Genomic DNA, 21,765 nt, shown 5'->3' on the forward strand with positions numbered 1-21,765 from the left:
GAGAGCCTGCCATAGTGGGGGAGGCCGGAGGTGCAGCGCCCATATCCGAGCCATTGGTGCAGTGAAAGGGCTGATCCAGTGGTAACTTTGGTAAATTTCCTGTAATAAACCTGCAGCAAAATCTTTTTTTTCCACCAAACCAGGTGTTGTCTGTGTCATTTCATTCATCGTGTGCTAAGCAGTGTCTACCAATTTTGCTGGGGAAGTTTTTTGATATCAGCACTATGCTACTGGCCTGTTGGCCCCACACACTGGAGAGCCCACCCTATTAGGGTCTTGTTTCCCAGGCTGTTATTTCATGCAAACGAGAGACATGCAAAGCGCAAAAGTCACAGTAACCAAGGCTCAGATGTACTATGGACTTATGTTGTCTCTGCGTCATGGAAGTCCAAGAAACTAAAATAGCACAATGTGAACCGCTCATTGGTGGGGAACTAAATTCATCAGGGGCATTGGTTTGTTTTTATATAAACACCCCCTGTTTTTCACTTTTGTAAAAAAACCCTGAACATGCCAATGAGGACACCTTGAGCTGGTAGCACAGCCATCACCGAGCTTCCTCCAAAGTAATGTTGCAGTTTACTGACCCACTTTCAATGAAAAGGTTCCATGGTGGACAGCATTACGTGTTTTGGGAGGCCATATGGGGCATGCAGAGGTGCGGTTGGTGCCACCCCAGTGGCCCACAAGCCTCTCTGATGACTCTAGATGAGTCCCTAACATGTAATGAATTTTATTTCTCCCATCAGCCCAAACAAATCAACCTTTGATTCCAATTCTCATCTCCCCTATTGAGCAACAGATGCAGCATAATAAATAACTACCAGACACTGTTATTTCTTTGCAATTCTAGGTTGTGTCTGAAGATTTCCCTTTCCTGCGTCACACTTCAAGGAAGAAGGTCACAATCAGTTTACCGTAGAACGTCCGTGGGACAAGACTCATTGTAGAATAAAGGCAGTTCACTTTGCCCTGATTGCCTCTTCCTTTGCAGAAAGAGGTCCTTCCGCCCGTCCCTTCTTCCACTTCACATGTACCTCGGGGGTAAACATGTTTCCATATCATTTCCACTTGGTGTATTATATACAGTGAAGACCAGCACATACATTAACCTATACTAGTGACCTGCTCTGTGCTTGTAGCTCCCTTGAGGGTGAGCTCTTGTCTAAAGCTTTGCTCTGGTGTGCCTCTAATGGGTAAACATTTACCCACGGAGAATGCTTCCCTTCAAACCGTGGTACAGTTGTTGCCTGAGGCCGTTCCCTTGTTTGCATTCCTGTCTGGCATCAAACCTTAGGCGTGTCTCTCTGATGCCAGTTCTGGACCCTTCCAGTGCTGAGAACATGTATAGTGCCAAATAATGCACAACAGCCTCCTTGAAGACGCTCTTTCTATCCCGGCTGCCAGCTTGTACTTTTCATACACTAAAGGCCCCCGGTGTAGACTGCGATGCAGTGGACTGTGGTTATATGCTTACGCCATTTTAGACACCTCTGACTCTCTCCCAGTAAGATTTAACACAGACCACAGGCCTCAGTGTTTCTAACATTACAACAAATCCTAACACTTGGATGAAGACGTCCTATTTATTCTGCTTCAAACAAGGCTAGTTAGTGTTATATCACAAATTATGGTATGTCAGTGTTAGATTTGGGGGTCTCTAGTTGGCACAGGTAGGTACTTGCGACAAATAGGGACTTTTGCCTCTAGTCAGGGTAAGGGGGTACACTCCCGAAAAAACCCCTGCTCACCCCCTTGGTAGCTTGGCACGAGCAGACAGGCTTATCTCAGAGGCAGTGTGTAAAGCATTTGTGACCACATACAGTAATCCAGTGACAACACTACAAATGGACACCACACAGGTTTTATATCAAGAATAAGTATACTTTATATAGATTTACCATCAGGCCATAATCATAAATACACAATACTATTACTTTAAGATGGTAGTTTTTAGCTTAGTTCAGTTCAGTTCTTAAGATGCAACACTTTGCTTCAATGTACCTTATGATGCGTTGCGCTTCCACGACAAGCAATGTCGCAGCAATGGAAATGCGGCAAAGTTCTGGTGCAAAGAAATAAAGATGTGAAGATCTTCCAGATGTGGCACGCTTCTCCGGGGATGCGAGAAGTTCTCGGTTCAATGTGTGGACTGCAGCGGTGACACCCTTGTTCAGAAGTGCGACGGCAACAGCTCCAACTGCGACACTCTTCTCCCACGATGCGTGAAGCTTCTGCACGATGCGACAACTACAGTGGCGACATCCTTGTTCAGAAATGCGACGGCAGCAGCTCCGACGGCGGCGCGCTTCTCGGGGATGCGAGGCGCTTTCTCCGATGCGGTGCAATGCGACAGTTCCAGCGGCGACACTCTTGTTCAGAAGTGCGACAGCAGCAACAGCGATGGCGACGCGCTTCTTCCTCGTTGCGAGACTTTTCTCTCGATGCGGTGCAGTGGGACTTAAGACAGACTTAAGACAGACTTAAGACAGACTTAAGTCAGGACTTTACCTTAAGTTTGTCTTAAGTCTGTCTTAAGTCTGACTTAAGTCTGTCTTAAGTTTGTCTTAAGTCTGTCTTAAGTCTGTCTTAAGTCTGTCTTAAGTCTGTCTTTTGTTTGTCTTAAGACAAACTTAAGACAAAATCCTAACTCATGTGAATACCAAAAGTAGGAAGTTTAGGTTTTTGTCTTAAGTTAGTTCTGTGAATCTGCCCCTCCCCTTGTGCCCTATGGAACTCCTCCTTGGTGGGTCCTCCTTCCACATGCCATCCAGCAACCTCAGGCATATAAGTAAGGAAAACAATGTCCTCCTCGGTGGACTCTGGGGTGGTCACCACAGGTGCCCCATCCATCTCACTGGAGTTACATTCTGGGGTTGGATTCCCACACCCTCTGACTTTACCCTTCTTAACAGCTGTCTGGGCCACTATTCCTAGCTTTAGCCCTTCTTGACTCCCTTCCTGGCATCCATGGACGTTGTTGCTGCACAGATCCACTCAGGTAACCCTGACACCATCACATTAGGATCAAGGTCCAGTACCTTCCAGCTAGTGTGCTCCAGGTCATTACCTAACCAACAGTCCACAGGCATGGCAGGGCTCACTGCAACATTCAGAAGACCTGAAATCCCTCCCCTCTCAAATGTAACTAGGGCCACTGGACAGAGATTCTCTCTTTTGTCAGACACCACAGCCTGGTGGAATGCATTAGGAATTACCTGCTCTAGGGAAATCAGCTGACTCCTTACCATAGTCATACTGGCTCCTGTAACCCTCTGAGACTCTTGCCCATTGAAAGTGACCCATTGCCTACACTTTGTAGTATTGGAGGGCACATGGAAGCTTGCTATCAACCAGGCGTTGCTGCAGCTCTGGAAAACAAGTATCAGGAATGTGCTCCTTCAAAAACAAGTTATACAACCCTTCATAATCATTAATTTTGCTGCCCCTCACTGAGCCCTTCAGTGCATTACCAGCATAGTCTGTAAAATCCACCCATGTTTGAGTAGAGAGTTTGTGAGTAGCCTTGGTACCTCTCAGCTGTCAACCCAAATGTACTGACTAAAGGGGAGAAGCACTCGCACTTTAGCACTGGATTCCAGTGGTAAAATGCTCAGAGTCCTAAGGCCAAATAAAAAGCATCAGGAAATTTGAGAGCCAGAAAGTTGGGGAAAAGGCCACTCTAAGGATGAAAGGTCTCACAGTGTGTTTGTGCGTGTGTATCGGTCTGTTTATCTATTTATGTGAGTGTTTTTCTGTGTGTGTGTGTGTGTGTGTGTGTGTATGTATGTGTGTCTGTCCATGTGTGTGTGCTCTTCTGTGTGTGTGTGTGTGTCTTTGTTTCTGTCTGTGTGTGTTTGTGTGTGTGTGACTGTCTGGATCCTGTATCTGTCTCTCTGTGTGTCTGTATGTGCCTGTGTATTTCTGTCTGTGTGTGTGTTTTTCTGTCTGTGTGTCTATCTGTGTGTGGCTGTGTGTGTGTCTGTGTGTTTGTCTGTGTGTATATCGATTGATTAAAGGGTTGGCGGATCGGCTACTTGATAAACACAGATTAAAGGTCTTAATATACAAGGTTGAACCGTGTGAGATATTAATGGACGATGTCTATATACATTGGACAGTAATGCTTTTTCAATCCCTATAAAGATATACAGGGAGAAACATTGCATTAAGTGCAAGAACTGATTTGTTTGAGCGCGTCGATTGACTTATTGCAAAACGTGACGGTTATCTATTTGGGCCCAGTTATTTTTCTGGTGTTCGATTCAATATTCATGCCTTGAAAAAGTCTTAGAATAAGACGAAACACGTGTCGGCTGGCAAGTTGTATGCTGGAAATCTTTTATTCATCTATAACTCTAATAAAGACTGCTGAAGAGCAAAGAAGATCGTCTGATTCTTCTGGATTATTGTCTGAAGTGATCTCATTGGAATTGTTACTGTCCATGACGAGGATACATATATATGTCCAAAGGATATCAATAACAGTTTATGGTGTGCTATATATGCCTATGTTTTTTGTGAAGTTTGGTTGTACACCTAGGTGTGCTATTAACACCTTTTGGTCGTGCAGGGTTTTGGGTAACCCTGGGCGTAGTTCGCGAAGTAGAGCTACGCGAAGCTACGCAAAGTGCACTTCGCACTATGCGAGCTACGCGTAGCACTTTGCGAACTGCGTAGTACCCTGTTCGTACTGTGCAAGATGCCGTTTTCAATGATTACACAGTGCGGACAAGCATCCGGCACTGTGCAATCATTGAAAATGGCATCTTGCACAGGGAGAGCTGTAGTTTTCTGCCGCTCGAGTAGATTTGTACTCGAGCGGCAGCTTTCTCAAAACGGACTGGTAGTTTCTCATCGCGAGCGGTCATGAGCATACACGACCACTCGCAATGAGAAACCTGACCTCCCCGCATTGAGAATCTCGCTGGGAGGTTGATTTTCCACACTCGCGATCGCCAACTTGATGTTGCTGATCGCGAACGAGGAAAAAGTCTCGCCGGGATGTCATTTTGCTTGCTCGCGGTCGCCAACTTGACGTTGAGGACCGCGAGCAAGAAAAAATGACTGCTGCACTACGCTACGCGTGTTTGCACTGTGCTACGTGCAATTCACGTAGTGCGAAGTAGCGCAAACTTCGCAAACAACGAGAGCGTAGCATTGTGCTTTGCCCAGGCTTAATAAAATGTCTTTACTTCCAAAATGTACTTATCTGTTTAATAACATTCCTCTAGCATTCCAAAAGCGTATTTGCTTAGAATTCAAGGCAAGATTTCGTCTTTTATATGGGCAAGTAAGTTGATTCATTTATCTTGGAAAAAACTAAGGCGCAAACTGCAGCATGGGGGTATGGGCTTACCTGATTTACAACTCTATTGTTGGGCCTACCAGTTAAAGAATTACAGGATGCTATTGCTTTCCCCAGATAATCCATTAATAGGGAGCATGTTCACTGCCATGTTAGCTGGCACAGAGACATCAGGATTCATGTATAAATGTGGCTCCTTTAAATTCTTCAAAAAAGTGCGCTTGAAGACTTTAGAAATGGCGACCAAACTATGGTCAAGTTGTCGTGACTGTTTGGGCCTCTCATACTACAGCGAGTGGGCGCCTGTGTGGGGCTCCCCAGGAACTCCGGAGTGCTTCCTAGATTTTTTAGCTCATCCTCTGTTAGAGGCTGGTGTCATGCACTGGAAGGATATAGTCTCAAGCAATGAATGTTTTTCTTGGGATCATTGGAACATCATCACTAGAGGCACCCTGTCGAGGTTTAAATTCTATCAGATTGCTTCCTGGTATAAGAACCAATGTTGGCCGCCTTTTGAGGAATGTCCAATGGAAAGTGACTTACAAGACGTGGCCCCAAGGAAAAGGAGGTGGCTCTTTGGTATGGGTACCTTCTAGCTGCAGCAGACAGGAAGATCGACAAGCCAATTGGAGTCTGGGAAAACTACTTGCCGAGAGAGGAGCTAGACCAATTATGGCAAGTATCAATAGACACTCTTTATTCAATAATCAAATCTGCTGCTCTCAGAAAGAACCACTACTTTACAATTCACAGGCTATATTGGTCTCCCCTCAAAATTTCAAGAATGAGTGGCGGTGGAGAAGCAAGATGACTTAGGTGCGGCTCCTTGAATGCAGATGATATCCACATATTTGTCTCCTGTTCCAAGCTACATGAATGTTGGAAAAATGTGGGTAAGAGTATCTCGAGGGTGTTGGGCTCAGACGTAGAGGTAAGCCCATCTCTTATACTTTTTGGGATAACCCTTAAACCTGGGGGGAGGCAAGACATGAATGTATTGCAATATCAGCTGGTGTTTTATATGATCCTTCTGGCCAGGAGAGAGATGCAAACTGTGGCGTCAGACGGCTCCACCCTCTTGGAATGCCTGGTGGAATTCAGTTATTTATGTTAGAGCTCTGGATCAAAGGGTGAATACCTACAGAGGGAGGCCCGCTACTGGAATTTGTTGGATGAGAACACAACGGATAGTAGATTAGACTAGCTTAAGGTCAAATTCCAATGATTAAAACCTCTTGGTCAGCTCATGATGTGTACTTTGGCCGGTCCCCGAAGGAACAACAGCTGAGACTGAAACCACCAAGTCATCAGCATCAGTGGTGCATCAGGTCGAGAGGTTGCTATGGCTACGGAGGTTATATGAGGACATTTAAAAAAAAATATCAACAGCTTTTGAAACTAACTACCACTCGTGGAATATGGAACTCCATTAGAAACATTACATGTCGCATGCAAAGGCATGCGGCAGAGTACAAGTAATTTAAAGAAACACCGTCATAATATTAAACAGAGATTGCAACACACCCCCCTTATTAAACAAAAGAAGGAAACATGAAGAAACAGACAAAGAAAACACAACCAGAAAAAAAAATATACAGCATAAAATAATAATAATGCAGTTACGTGAAATTTGCATATCTTTTTGGTATGTTAATAATATGTCTAAAATCTTTGACTCTGGTAGCAACAGAAACATATTTGTCAAGATTGGCATCAACGTCAGGTTGATTTTTTCTTGTAGGGTTAAGCATGGGACACTTAGCCAACCTTTTCACATTCAAAATTTTCCCATCTTGTGTCATTACACTATTGGTAAAAACTCTTTTAATTTGAATTGGCTCACTGAACTTATTAGCGCCTTTACTCATCAAACATGGTTTGAGACTCTTTACCCAATCTCCTACTTGAAAAAATTGTGATCTTGTTTTCCATTTATTATCATACCAATTTTTGGTTTTAAATTGTTTGTCTTCCACACGTTTAGCAATATCACTTATATTCTCTTTATTAGAGACAAAATGATGCGATTTCTCTCTCAACCACCACGGTAATATTTGTGATGCAGGATTTCTTCCTTTTAAAAATCTAAAAGGACTCACCTCAGTGGTGGTGTGAGGTGTTATGCTGTAGGTCCACAAACGTTCTCTTAAAGCACTTACCCAATTCACACCAAATTTTACGGATTCAACAACGAAACTCTTTAGAACTCGATTAAAACGTTCCACCTGACCATTTTCATGTGGTTCATACCGTGAGGTGAACCTGTGAATGATATCACACCCTTTGAGGAGATTAGCCATTTCTGAAGAAGTCAATTGAACTCCATTATCTGTGACTAAACATGACGGGCATCCTTCTCTGGTGGAAATGCCTTTGAAAAAATTAATAACTGCATTGGTGGTGGCTTTTGGGACAAACTTTACTTCAGGCCACTTTGAGTGATAGTCAATGATCACTAAAGCATACCCTGAGGATTCTGGTAGCATGTGAAAAGGGCCTGAAACGCAATCTTTTCCCATGGTTCAGATGGACATTTAACTATCTTAAGTGGTGGAGTGTGCACCTTAAGCATCCTCTCACTTGAGACACAATCGGGACATTCTCTAACAGTTCTGTCAATAAATTTGTCTATTCCCGGCCACCAAAAGTATGTTCTTACTAAGAGTTTCATAGAGGATATGCCTGAATGAGTTCTATGTGCAATATGTAAAATGACTTCATGCATACCCTCTGGAGGAATACATATTAGAACATTGGAACGTTGGCAGCTCCATTGAAGACAATGGAGCGCTCCGGGCTAATACTGGCCGGTATAAGCCCGGAGCTCCAACATTCCAATGATTGTCTTTGTTCACAGCTCTGGCTGTGAACAAAGACTTCAGGGAGCCTGAGGGGATTTCAATCCCCTCGCGCTCCCTGAAGGGCTTTGTTTTGGTAGAACATTCTGCCCTCTAGTGGCAGAATGTTCTAATAGCCTTATAGCCCTTTGTAGCAGGGCTATACCGCTGTTAATGGCCCGCTGCTGTTGTTAAAGTCCCTCGCCTTCGGCTCGGGCCTTTAACGCTGCAGAGGGCCATTAACAGCCGGTATAGCCCGCTACGGCGGGCTATAAGGCTATATTACTGACTTGAAAATGAAATCACTTTCTAACTCTAGCTCCTCCAATACATTGTAAAATGGTAAAAGTTCTGTCTTTTTTTGCCCAGCCATTTTTTATGTATTCTTTTAATTTTAGCAAAACACACAAAATGATGGACGGAATGTTGCACATTGGCAAAACATTCAGCCCCAGTCACAGATCTGGGTTTAATCCACTGTTATTTTGCTCACCATGCCACCCCATGGTCACACCAGAACATTGACTTCTATTGGAATTCCCAAGGGCATATTATCAAGCCAATTATCGCCGCTTAAGCGGCAGTTCTCTGCCGCTCAAGTGCCAATAATTTGTAATGCCGTCCCTGATAATTTGCCCCTTAGTCGTGTGCCCTTTATTGCAAAATGCGATGCAGAGCACACCATGAAATCCATTCAGTCATCCAAAGGCAACTTACCTGCATTCACACACATCCCTGTCCATAATACCCACCACCCTCTCCCGCCCCGCGTCAACGCATGGCATGTACTATTTTCTCTTGCAAATTTAAAAACTCTTCATGTCTGCGAATGCTAGATCTTCAAATCTAACAATTGCGCCAACCTAGGGACATATTACCAAGTTCAGCATTAAAATTATCGCTGCATTAGCGGCAGAAAACTGCCACTAACGTGGCGGCAATGGGCTTGATAATATGCCCCTGTGAATTCCCATAGAAGCCCATGTTCAGACCAGAACATGGACTTCTATGGGAATTCACAAGGGCCGATCATCAAGCCCAACACCGCCGCTATAGTGGCAGTTATCTGCCGCTAAAGCCGCAATCATTTTAACGCTGATCCTGACAATATGGCCCCTAGTCCCTCTCCCCTCACTATGGTGTTCAATTTTCTGAGCCTAGGATCCTTGGCTTGTCACTATGACATGTCTCCTCTACTACCTTTAATATTAAGAACCATGTAAAAAAGGGATTAACAACCAATTTACAACACAGGCCATATAAACAAACATCACCAGCACAAATCCATACGAAAGTCTATTTCACAATCCGTAAGTAAGTAAGTAAGTAAAATTTTTATTGTGTATGGTTAATTAAAACCTTTACAAAAAAGTAAAATTCAAAAGAGCTTATTCCATTTAAATAAATAATTTAAAAAACATTTGCAGATTTTTTTTTTTTTTTTTGTAGAAATGAAGTCCAACTTTCATTGTCTATTTTCAAAGTCATTTATTCCAATAAGACTTTAGGTTTTGCCCAATAGGTCACCTCTTTTTTCATTTTCCTGCAGAAGGCGACTAGTTTTCTGAAAAAATCTGGTGGCCCTGCAGGCTGTCTGCAATTGTTGTCTGTTCAATACTAACATAGCTGCCGACCGACATGTTCTAATTTGAAAAAGGCGGAATATCTGTAGGAGATAATACCGTCTCAATTTACTCAGAAGAGGACAGATGCACAGGACATGGTTCAAAGTTTCTTCAGAGAGACCACAAAGCCTGCACAGTGCTGTTGGCCATGTTTGCTGCCATGCCGGGATCTGATCTTTTGTGGTATAGGTTCCCAGCCGTAGTCGTAGTAGCATTTGTTGCGTGGATGGTGTTATATAGCTAACTAGATACGGTTGCGGGTTGCATCTCTCATACGTAGCCAATACCATCCAGCCGTGTTTTTTCTTTGCCAGAGCTGCTTTATCGGCCATCCAGGATTTATGTTTTGCAGCTCCATTGGCTATTTTTTTAAAGGCCGCAAAGGTATGTTTGGAGTTCCACGTCTCTTGCATGTCTAAGCTTTTCAATGATTCTTCCAGTGTTGTTTTCCAAGCCTTTTTTCCTTTTGTTTGATTGTTAATTTCAGACCAGCAGTGACCCATCAGTGTGTCTTCTTGAGCTGCTCTTAATTTCCAGCACGTTTTTATTGTGGCGGCTTGTCTAGCATGGTGCTGATTTAATAACCCGAATTCAAGGCGTACCTGCGCCTGAGATGCAAACTGCGGAATTTGAAAAAGATGTTTAAACAACACTGACTGTTGGAGGTTCAGGAAATTAGCGTCTTTGCCTCTGTATAGGTCGGAGCCATACGTGAGGGATGGTAAAAATTTGGCAGCAATCACTTTCAGCAGGTATTCGTTCGATGGGCATTTTAATTTAGTTAGTAGTATGTTTAAGGCGAACCGCAGTTTGTTTGCCTGGGCTTTTCTGTACAGGGTATGTTCTCTCAATGACCATCTTGAGTCAACCAGTACTCCCAAATACTTGTAGGTGGAACTTTGCTCTATATTATGCCCAGCAATGTACCATCTGAATGTTTGCTGTCCTGGGTGAGACGCAAAACAGACCACTTTCGTTTTTTTGTAGTTAAATTGCAGCCCATGCGTACTGATATATTTGTGCAGCCTTGTTATAGCTCGTTGGAGACCCAACGGGGTCTGGCTGCAAAGGACTATGTCATCAGCATACTGCATACTCCTTATTTTATGTTGGGCTAAATTTGGAGGGTCTGTTTGGATCTCTGAGATGCTCTTGTCAAGGTCCGCAGAAAAGATATTGAAAAGAGTGGGGGCCAATACACATCCCTGCTTGAGGCCAATGTAGGTAGGGATTTTTGGTGTTGTTCTGTCCCCGTTGCCAAGTTTTATCTTAACCCAGGTAGATGTGTACAAGTTTATAATGGCCCGTAACAACTTCGGAGGTATGCCCCAGCTGGCCATCTTTTCCCATAGGATCTCCCTTGGTACTGTGTCGAATGCCGCTTTTAGGTCGACAAAACAGGTGTACAGTTTTGTAGATTTAGCCTTTGCTTTGTCAACAAGAAGATTCAGCGCTGTCAGGTTACATGACGTGTTGGTTCCAGGCCTGAACCCTGTCTGGGTGATTGGGAGTATGTTGTTACTACTAACCCAATCTTCCAATGCTTTCAAAAGATTGGATGCATATGCCTTGGCTTCTACGTCTATAAGCGCAATCAGTCTGTAATTTGCTGGATCTGAGCGCACACCTGTTTTGAAGATTGGGTGCAGGATGCTCCCTCTCCATGAAGGGGGAATACTTCCTGATTGAAATGCATGGTTGTACAACGGGGTAAGGTATTCTGCCCAAAACCATTGGTCATATTTAAAAAGCCCATTCGGCAAGCCGTTCGGACCCGGCGCGCCTTTTGACTTTAGTTTTTTCAAGACCATTTGGACTTGGCATTGTGTAATCCAATTTACAACAAAGATTTGATCTTCTTCATGCTTTTCATTCAGCAGGTGATTGGAGGGAAGTTGATTCCTTTCATGTGCACAGGTCATTTGGGTTTGCTCTAGATAGTGGATCCAGTCTTCCTGTAATATGTTTACGTTAAAATCGAGGGCTACTCCATTGGCTACTTTGTTTATTTCTGCCCAAAATTTCCTGTTGTTATTGGATTTGCTGGCTTCTAATAATTGTAGCCAGATTTCTGTTTGGTGTTGTTTCTTTACGGTCCATACTTCTTTTTTGTATTTTTGCCTCAGAGTATGTATTTGCCTCTTAACGTCATCACCCCTCTTTATGACTTTCCCTTTAAGTTTTCTGATTTCCTGATTGAAAATCCTTTTTTTGCTCCCTATTGCTCCCAGGTGCACTTTATGTATCTTGGAGGATTTTCTTTTGTTGGTCTGATTGTTTTGTCCAAATTTATCCGTCAGAGTTACGATCATTTTTTCCCAGTTATCCTGGTATGCTGATGGGGTTTTTTCGTCGTCTTCTGCCGACGTGGTTTTAACGTGATCCATAATTTCACCTACATTCTTTCCATTCCAAACTAACCGGTTAAGATTGTAAAGGTTCGAGGTTACGGTCAGATCTTTGATTGCTGGGGCCCTTGAATGTTGTAATCCGATCTCTATTACTTGCGCACTATGATCACTCTCCAGTTTGTGGATTATTCTATAAATAAGTACTATTTGTAGTACTTCAAGGTCAACCATTGTATAATCCAGTATAGATTGAACCTTTTTATCAATTCTGGTTGAGGATGCCGGCTGGTCCTGTGGAAATCTGCCATTCAAGGTGATCAATCCAATTTCGGCCAACATCTGTGCACACATCTTGCCATATTTATCTTTTTTACGATGGTCTATTATTGTTGGGGGGATTAGTTTCCCGTGCAAGTTGTGTCATTGGCTTTCATAGGCAGGATCTGATTGTAGTAGAAACATGTTTAGGTCACCAGAAACCACCAAACCAACCTGTGGATAAGTGGCTTGCAAGGATTTAAGAAGTGCTTTAAGAGTCAAAATGTTCTCTAATTTGCTCTTTGCTGCCAGATGTATATAGATATTGCATATGATCAGTGATCGACACTCTTGCAAATCCTGATGTCCTGAACTGGGGTCAAGGGGGAGAGAAATTTTGATACATTGGATCCATGTTTGACCTGACTCAATTGACTGAAGTGACCATGGGACATTGGTGTTCAAATAAATCGATAGACCTCCCGCTGCCCTGCCCTTTCGACCTCTTTTGATGGCATATTGTTGAATTTCTTTGAAGCCATTTAAGTGTTCCGGGGAGATAGACCAAGTCTCTTGGAATAATATAATGTCAAAATGTTTGAGGAAAGCTATTAGTTCAGGATCATTTATTTTTCCTCCAAGTCCGTTTATATATTTCACAATCCCTCAAGGCATATCACTACCCATGTTGCCCTATACTCCTTGATAGCCTTAGCAGTGCATAATCTGTGGTATCCAGAAGGTAAACACTAAAACACAATATACAGGCTGCCGCTTTAGATTCACCCATCATGCATGTCTACAATAGTGTCGAATGGTCACATCTACGGGCTATAAAGGCCCTACCCTGGTACCGGCTCACCTGGCTCAGTGTTGACATCGCTCTCGCTGTCTCCGTCCACCAATGTTCGAAAGAAATGGTCCCATGCCCTAGCTGCCTCAAGTGATCCCTTGCTCACTGTACCCTTGACCAGTAGTAGCCTAACTATCCCATTACACTCTGCCCATTTGGTGAACTTGCACTCCCATTGATCTAAACTCGTGTCCCCACTTGCCTTCCAGTGCATCGTAATATCCCCTCATGGCCACTAATAATCCCCTATCCATAAACTTGTGGCAAGCCCAATCTGAGCCGTGTGTGGGAAGCAATGTAGGATACAAGCCCCCATGACAGATCTACCTCCCTGTATGTCACCACCTTCAATAGTGTTATCACTACGGTCCAATAAGTAGCCTGAAGTGGTCACCCCCAAATCATGTGAGGGAAGTTTGCCCCCTCTCCCTGAACCCTTGTGCATGCCTATGAGTCAGTGTAGAAACATGCATTGACTTTTTGCCGGTGTGAGGTAAAGCACTGTAAAACATTAAAAATAAGCCTTTGGAAGCGTGTGCCTGCTGCACCTCCATGCTTACTCTACAATCTCAGCACAAGCCCTTTCCGGTATCTCTCTCCCTACATCTACCTCCCAGTTCAATTAAGTATGTCCAAAGGGGGCAGCTCAACGTGACCCATGCGCATGTACAGGCATGTGACTGCCTTAAACTTTACAGCTGCTGTCAATATTTATTGGCACCCTAAAGAAAGCTCAGGTCCTGCTTGGTCCCTTTTACAATGCGCACGAATATCCGCTGTGATCGCTGCATGGAGTATGTAGTCCCCCCTTCTAAAATCAAAGCGCTCATGCAGAGTCTAGAAGGTCAGCGCCTGGTATTATGCACGAAACGGCCCACCACTGCCACACACACTCCACATGTGGGACCAAATCTGTGGGTAATGGGTGTGGACACTGTCTGCTCAGACAGCAACAACAATTGCTTTACATGCTGCACCATACTCTGAAAGGGTAAACCAAAAGAAGTGCAGGAAGCAAGATTAAACATGACAGACGCAATGCACACAACACAAATCGCAAGGAGACAAAGCGACTTAGAGGCACATGTGTCCTACACAGTGCAGCTTTGTAGAAAAAGCACGGCGTATATAATCAAGGACGTTCTTAAAATTATCGCCACTTCAGTGGCATGAAACTGCCACCAAAGCGGTGATAATGTGCCTGATAACATGCCGCAGAGAATTCGAATAGAAGCCCATGTTCACACCAGAACATGTGCTTCTCCTGGAATTATATGTGGCACATTTCCAAGAACATCATAAAGCGCTGATAACACCATGGACGTCCATGATAACATGCCCCCAAGTAGGCTCCCATTGCCAATGTGCCAAAAGTGGGCACTCATCACACATCACTAATAGCACACTAAACACATGCACAGTTGCAAGCCCCTGAAAAGCTGCAACTCCTTGAGCCACACTGATAATGCATGTGATAGGACATGATGGATAGCATGTCTGCAGGAGAAAAAGATTCACATGGTGCAGGAGACCTCACTGATGTTGCGGAGTGTGGAACTCATCCTCAAGGGAGCATGTCACACCCTGGCACAAACTTATGTACACACAACCCCTGATTTGAACAAGACACTTGATGACCTACTATGCACAAGTGTCACACAGATTTCCACATGTCTGCATTGTACATACACAGAACTCAAAGGACCATTTCATGAAAGGGACAAGGGGCAGCTAAACAAAGGCAGCAGGTGCCACCATCACACAATGCAGTATACACACATACTAATTGGAGTACATCAACATTGCCTAATAGGTGTTGCGGACTGCATCAGTCACATAACACAAACCAGGACACAACAGGTAGCATTAGAGTGTAGACACTGTCAAGACACATTCCTCACCCAGGCAACTTGTGATATTACAACGTACAAGTACACCCACACATCCGTGATGTCTCTGAAATAATCACCATCCAGAAACTAGCATGCATGTTGCACAAAATATCTATAATGTACAGTCTCCCTCAGTCTGATTGTTAAGTCAAAAAATGCATGCCCATACATGGATACCACTGTTAAAGTGTATCTCCCATGAACATTTCAGAGGGAGCGACAACACCTCCTGGACAGCTGGACGACCCACTCCACCACGATGACTCGTCCCAAACACCAACCATCAATGTGGACAAGTTTCAGCGTCTCCTCGATTCCTTCAACACACCAAATCCAGGAGCAGGGCTACCCACCAGCATTGCGCACAGCCCACCCCCAGCACAAACCACCCAGCAGCAAGCACCTCCCACCACAGCTGCCTCCCAGGACCCAGCCAACACATATGCGGCCTTTCACATCGTGGTGCTGGAGGTCCAACGGGAGACACGGGACTTTGTGCGGGTGGGCTTGGAGAGCCTGGCAGCCAAGTTTGTGGAGCTCAGCGGGTGTCTGAATTGCCTCAATAACAACATGGCGAGGATGCCAGACATCCACACATCCCTCAATAACATCCAATGCTCCCTGGATGACTTTGCTGGGGTCCTGATCCGGAGAGCGGACACACTGTCCCTGCAGGATAGCTCTAGCAGTGGTTTTGCTGCATTATCCCAACTGGCCGGGGTAATGGAGCCCAGGGAGCGGAGGGAGCTCCAACAGCTGGCTGCCATGGCTCAACACCAGCGTAATCTGGAACAGACATGGCAGGCCATGCTTCTCCACATGACATCTTTACCGCCCCACGGTCTTGCGACATCTGCTGCTTGCACATCCACATCCTCAGCTCCGCACCCTAATGTGTCTGTGCCTCACAGTGCTGCTCCCACCATACCACCACCCACATGTGAGACACACGACACATCATCGGACGAATCTGAGGATGAAACTGCCACCATGGTGATGCGCATGTTCAGCTAGCAGTGATGTACAAAGGCCTGTTGGTTTTTACATAACATCATTTCACTGCCCTTCCTCTCCCACTGTCTGCCGACGTCCATCAACACCTAGCGTGGACCCACACATTGACCCACAGCAAATCTCCTCTTGTTCATTGATAATGGCACTGCTAAATCCGCCTCCTCCCCTGGCTCTGTCGCTCACAATGGACTGCTACTCCAACAGGCATCCTGCCAATCCCATGTCCTATGGTCCAGTTCTGGTCAATGCACAACCTGTTTTTTGTAAATAAATTCACTTAAATCACACAGGTGCGTGTTTCCATGAACAATCTAGTATTTAACTTAGGCAATACGTAAGGGGCAGAGAATCAGGTTTAAAGCACTCTGTGTAACTTTTAAAATTCTCAAGTTAGCTTCTCCTCCCATTCTCACCCAGACTATTCTCCATTATGTTCCTTCTAGATCTCTCCGATCTGCAGGGTCCAACTTAGCTATTGTTCCGCGTTTTAAGAAAGCGCGTATAGGTGGTCGTTCCTTTACGGTGTTGGCTGCCACCCTGTGGAACTCACTGCCTGCTTCTCTCCGTGCTATTCCGGACCTGCTTCTTTTTAGGAAATCTTTGAAAACCTTCCTATTCTCTAAAGCCTAGTCTCTGCCGCTCTAGTTATCTCTGTGATGTTGTGTTTTCCATCTCCAAAGCACCAGGACGCCTCTTTGCTGCGGCAGCTGCGCGCTATACAAATTTAAATAACATAACATAACATAACAATTCACAAGAAGGTCCAGCAAGGCTAATTCAATCAATATACATGTGTCACCTGACACGGATAGGCAGTGAGATGGCCGTGTATGGGCAAAAGCAATCTAGATAATTTTCCTATGACAACATCTTTAAAGTGCACCACTAACACGTGAGTGTCTCAAGGAGCGGGGGGGTGGGAGTCTGCCACTGCTTGGAAATCCCGTTCTTGAGGAGTCACATTAATGTCAGCATGTGCTGTGCCTGCCACAGGAGGGTGGGGGGAGTGTTCCAGTTCTTTGCATTGAGGTGGCATAATAATATTGTGCAGGAGTTAGCTGTCCAGATGCGGGGGACTGTGGCGATTGCAATGTCAGCGTAGCGGACCTGCTGGATTGGGGTGCAGAAGCTGAGTCTTCTGTTGAGGTATGCATGTCCGGTGTTGTGGAGTGGCTTGTGTGCATGCTTCTTGCGCGTGGAGGTGATACACTTGTTGGCGGTGAGCCAGTGCAGGTCTCACAGGTGGGGTGTGATGTGCTGTCGGCGAGGGATGTTGAGGACCAGGTGTGCAGAGGCGTTTTCAATGCGTTTAAGTTGTTATTAGAATTTGGTCGAGGCTCCTGCATAGAGGATGTTACCGTATTCCAACTTGCTGCTGCTGAGTGCCCGTGTGACTGTTCCCCATGTTTTGGTGGTAATCCACCTGTTGAACTTGACAAGCATCTGGAGGGTGATGAAGCAGGAGGACGAGACGGCGTTTACCTGCTTTGGCATGGAGAGAGTAGAGTTGATGTTGAACCCCATGTTGCATGCGTGGTTGGTTGGTGCTGGATCTGTTCCCAGGGCGGCCGCACACCAGGAGGTGTATCATGCATAGGGAGTGGATTCGGTGATGAGCATTTCTGTCTTGTCTGATGTTCATCTCCTTTTGGCAGTTCTTCATCCGCTCAGCAACGTCTTACAGTCCTACATGGTGTATGGTTGTGTAAGTGAGGGTGGCCATGGTAATGGAGAAGATTAGCTGACTGTTGTTCTCATAGGAGATGATGTTGAGGTTGTGCAGTCGGGTGACGTGTGCGAGTGGTGACATGTACATGTAGAACAATGTTGTGTGAGGGATGAGCCCTTGGGTAATCTGCAGAAGATTACTGTGGACTCTGAGCAGGAAGGGTGGAGGAGGGCGGACTGGGTTTTGCCATAGAGGAAGGAGTTGGTCCAGTCACGAGCCTTGTCTCAGATCTCGTTGTCGTGTATGCGTGTGCATAGTGTGCAGTGCAAGACAGTGTTGAAGGCAAATCACAGGTACTGGTCAATGAGTGCTTCTCTTTCACTGTTGTCCTCTGTGGCATTATGTCATTGGTGGCGGAGATGTGTCCAGTTTACTGCAGGAGTTGCCGCTGAAACGCAAATGGGATGGATCCTGGATGCTGTTCCCATAGAGTTAGTGGGTCAGTTGTCTGTTGATGGTCTTCGCAATGACACCTCAGAGGAATGGTAGCAGGGAGCTGGGACGTAAGTTGAGGCGGTCCTTGGGTCAGTCTTTTGTTTGTGGAGTAAGGGGTTGATATCGGCGTGCTTCCAGCTCTACCTCAATGTTGAATTTACGAGGGAGATGTTGATGCTCATCTGGAAATGGGGTGCAATGGTGGGGCTGGCTTTGGAGCAGATGTGGTGTGGGCATGTGCCTGACTTTGATTCGGAGTGGATGTTGTACCAGATGTGCATTGTGTTTGTGTTGTTTACGTTGGTCCAGGAGAGCAGGGGGTTGGTGCGTATGGGATCTGTGGTGATGGAGGTCTCAGTGCTATTCGTGGCAGTCGTGGCATTGTAGCTGTCGTGGATGGCTAGACCCTTGCGATGGACGAAAGTATAAAAGGAGTTGCACAGGTCTTGCGAAGGTGGGATGGTGTTGGTGTTGGAGCTGGTGTTGGATAGTTCTTTCACTAGGTTGAATGTGGTCTTTGAAGGAGGCCCAATTGCGTATCTGATGAGGTGATGGTGTCTGCGTGTGGCGTCTTTGTGGGTTGCGTAGCTGTCCACTGTCTGTTCACACAGCAATTTCTTCACTAGCTCATGGCAGGTCGGCATTGAGGTCTGATGTTCTGCATTGAACCAGCTGGCTTACTTGCTGGTGTGTCTGTTGGAGTGTGTCTTAATCTGGGCGAGTGTGTTTGCACAGTTGCCGATCCCTTGTCTGAGGTTCTGGGCGGTGGAGTCAGTGTCGGTGGCTGTGCTCCAGGCACGGCTGCTGGTTAGCTGTGCTTCTGTGACTTTGCTCAAGCAGTGCCAGTGGATCTGTTGGATGTGGTGGCGCATGGTGTCTTCATGGAATGCGAAGTTGATGCATTGATGGTTGTTCCAGTGGAGGTTGGGTTGGTGGTTGGAGTAGACGTGGGAGCTTGCGGATAATATTTGGTTAAGCGTGTGGCTGTTGTGGTGGGTGGGTGTTGTGACAAGTTGTATGAGGCCAAGGTTGGCCAGGGTGTCGAACAGGGTGGTGGATACGGTGCCGTTAATGTACACGAGGTGGAAGTTCAGCTCAACGTGAAGGATGTAGTCTGTCGATGTGAGGGTGTGTGTACTGACAAAGTTGGTGAAGGAGTTGCAGAAGTGTGTTAGGGGTGTGGAGGCTATGTGGACATGGTTTACTGTGAGGGTGGTTTAGGGATTGCTGTGGATCTGGACGTGCATGTGTTTGGCGTTGATGAGGATGTTGTCATTGTTGGTTGAGACTCTGAGAGTGTCCCTGTTGACGATGGCAATTCCTAGTCCTACTCCGTTGGTGCGGTCCCTGTGATTGATCTTGTAGCTGCACAGGATGGCTATGGCGAGGTAGTGTTCTGAGGAGGGGTAAAATTAGGTCACTGTCATGGAGTCCATGCCTGGGGAGGTTGAGTTGAGTAGGTCCCAGAGTTCACTTGTGTGTTGGCATCTGTGGCAGGTGTTGGGGACAATGCATCTGAGGTAGTTGGCTTCCAACACAGTGGGTGAATTTGCAGCGCAGGAAGGCGCAAGGGGCTTGTAAATCTGCCCCCTAGTATTTAGAGGCACCCTGAACATTCCTTCTCCAGATTCCGAAAAAGCAAGGAAGAGCAAGAAGAAAGAAACTGCCGTGCAGCTGCTAAGAAGGGGAAGACACTGACTGCTTTGGCCCCAGCCCTACAGGCCTGTCGACCCTTGAACCTGTTCCTGCCACAGCCCAGACCCACTTGTGGCCAGCAACCTCACAAACCACGGCAGACCTGGCTACCTTGTGACTCTGATCATCTGTGAGTCCCATGAGCAGTAGCTCTGCTCAAAGCAAGTTTCTAACCCCTGGCATCATCCCGGAACCACAAACCCTGCATACTCTGCACTGGACAAGCCTGGCCTGTGTCGGAGTGGACAAAGACCCCGATGACATCCCCCCGGCGACTGTGACCCCGAATCTGCCCACCAAGGTCTCACCTTGACGCTCATGACGATGCCTGCAGCCTCAGAACCAGGGACCCCCCCCGACCACTATCAACAGAGGGTAAGAGATCCCAAGACCAAAAGTCACCACAGCACCCGGTGCACTGCGGCCCCCTGTGCCTGACTCCTGGGTACATACCTACCCTCCAACTACCCAATTTACCTCCCAAAGTGGTGGGGGCACATGAAGAATCTGCGATCCCGAGCTTGCAGCCTTTGTTTGTCCAGAGGCTTTCCCATTGTAATCCATTGGGCGCACGAAGGGTCAAAGGCACCCTGCACCCACCCGCCCGAGGGGCCCTGGCAGTGTAACTTCTACTCCTACCTACTTCACCATTTGCCCTGAGCGATGGTTATAAGTGTTTAAAATAGAGAGGGGTTAGAAGCACTAGAATGGATTTTGCTAAGAAGCGATTTGGAAGAGACACAAAAATTGTTCATCATGGAACTCATGCAATTTGCATTATACTACAGCTATTTTGAATGGCAAGGAAAATTCTATAACCAAGCCAGCGGAACATCTATGGGCTTCGGGGGGGCTCCTTCGTATGCCAACATTTTCATGAACAAATTCGAGACCGATTACATTCTAGAGAACCCTATGTGGACTAAAGGGATCGTCATGTATAAAAGATACATCGATGACCTATTTGTAATTTGGAAAGGATCTCATCAAGAACTTGAAAACAACATCTCTATTTTAACCCCTTGAGTGCCCCGCCCTTTCCCCGCCCTGTGCCAGCCCTTTCATTAGCGGGCGGGGTTCATGACGAGATAGTCTCGTCATGGGCACAGCGCAACAGCGGCCCATGACGAGACCATCTCGTCATGGGCACTCAAGAGGTTAAACACTTATAACGATCGCATAAAATTCACCCATTCCATTGATGAGAAATCTATTGCTTTCTTGGATGTTAAAGTGAAACTGGATCACAATCAGATCATCACTCAAGTTCACACTAAAAAGACGGATAAAAACTCGTGTCTGTTATTCCAGAGTTTTCACCCAGAGGCTCTCAAGAAACATTTACCAACTTCCCAATACATCAGAATGAAACGCATCTCATCGAACAATGAAGATTTACAAATAATTCTTGATGAACAAACGGTGAAATATCGCCAAAGAGGCTATCCTGAAAACGTGTTAAAGACATCTTTAGATAAGGTGTTAGTGCAATCACGTGATGATCTATTGCAAGAAAAAACAATTAATCAAAAGAACAAGACTGTATGCGTCTTAAAATATTCCACAGAATCATTGAAGATTAAAAAAGCCATCAATAAACATTGGCGCATTATACAAATGGAACCTGATTTGAAAGATTTATATGATGACAGAATAACCTTCGCATTTCAACGATCCAAAAATTTGAAAGAGATATTGAACACACCAAAGAAAATCACGAAGAAATGGCATGGTATGCTTCAATGCCACAACTTCATACATTGTGGGA

The sequence above is a fragment of the Triturus cristatus genome, chromosome 2_2 (assembly GCF_964204655.1).
Source record: "Triturus cristatus chromosome 2_2, aTriCri1.1, whole genome shotgun sequence".
Classification (NCBI taxonomy): Eukaryota; Metazoa; Chordata; class Amphibia; order Caudata; family Salamandridae; genus Triturus; species Triturus cristatus.